Below are 1194 nucleotides of genomic sequence, written 5' to 3'. Positions count from 1 at the left end.
ATTTTAAAGAGTAGTCCCATATGCCAAACTCTGTCGAATGCTTGTTGTACGTCAAGAAAGGTTGCAGAACTGTATTCTTTTCTTTCAATCGCATCTGTAATAACATTCACAATTCTGTGGCATTGTGCTGGTGTGCCATGCCCAACTCTAAACCCAAACTGATGTTCAGGAATGATATTTTGATCCTCAATTACAGGTAATATTCTTTTCAAAAATATTCTTTCGAATATCTTCGAGAATGTTACGAGCAAACTAATGGGGCGGTAGGACTTGACGTTATTTTCAGGTTTGTTTGGTTTTGGGACCATTACTACGACAGCACACTTCCACTGTGTGGGAAATGGAATCTGAGTACAATTGTACTCCGTGCCGTATTTCATACAAACTCATCAACAGTTCATTGATGAACCTCGCCGCAGAAATAGCTACGGATAGCAATAAACGGCCGACATATTTGCTGTAAGGTGATTCAGTGACAAGACAGTAGCTATGGCGCCACCAATAACCAGACACCAATGGTGAGAGATGTAGTGCCCGAACGATTTGCATAGTTGACGGTAGCGTTAAAGGTCTGAATGAATCATTGCCAGAAAATGACGGGGCGCGTAGTTTTGTGAAATCCGAGCATACAGCCTGTGATGACGGTATTCATTGGCATTTGTGCTGACATGCGTTTCATAAGCGATGACTTTTCGCTAGTTTCCGGATACAATGCAGAATCATAAATATATTTGGCATGGCGTAGTTCATCTAGTGCGCTTCATTCGTTGGACACATCCTTGCCGGCACGACAGTTCCTGATGGTATGTTCAGCCCGCTTTAGTCCTACGCTACTGGTGAACACGTTGAGAGGATTGGTAAACAAGAATAAGTGTTTGAAGCGTCCGAAATAGGTTCGCTGATCGAATTTTGGTTGAACGGTGTCGACTTTTGGAAAATGTGATATAGGTATTTAACGAAATAAAAACTTGCGTGACGTGTGGAAAAATCAATTAACTAACATAGAACTTTAGTTTTGACTTTTTATTTGTAATGCTGTTTTGATTGATTGTTTGTTTGTTTGTGTGTTTTTTCGAAAAATTAGGTATTGGTGTAGTGGTGTTATAGGATGTTATAAGAAGCATAGATAAAACTTGCAACCTTTTTTACAATACGCTTTTATAATTTCAATGAAAAAAGGGGTAATGTATTTTT

At 39.3% G+C, this 1194-nt stretch overlaps 1 pseudogene; it reads right to left on the bottom strand.

The window, feature by feature from the left end:
• Nucleotides 1–282: 282 nt before the first annotated feature.
• Nucleotides 283–931, bottom strand: LOC129244228 (sideroflexin-1-3-like; annotated as a pseudogene).
• Nucleotides 932–1194: the final 263 nt, after the last annotated feature.

This window comes from Anastrepha obliqua, chromosome 4 (genome assembly GCF_027943255.1).
Source record: "Anastrepha obliqua isolate idAnaObli1 chromosome 4, idAnaObli1_1.0, whole genome shotgun sequence".
NCBI lineage: Eukaryota > Metazoa > Arthropoda > Insecta > Diptera > Tephritidae > Anastrepha > Anastrepha obliqua.
The sequence above is the reverse complement of the archived record's forward strand: the minus strand, read 5'-3'. Positions and strand labels throughout refer to the sequence as shown.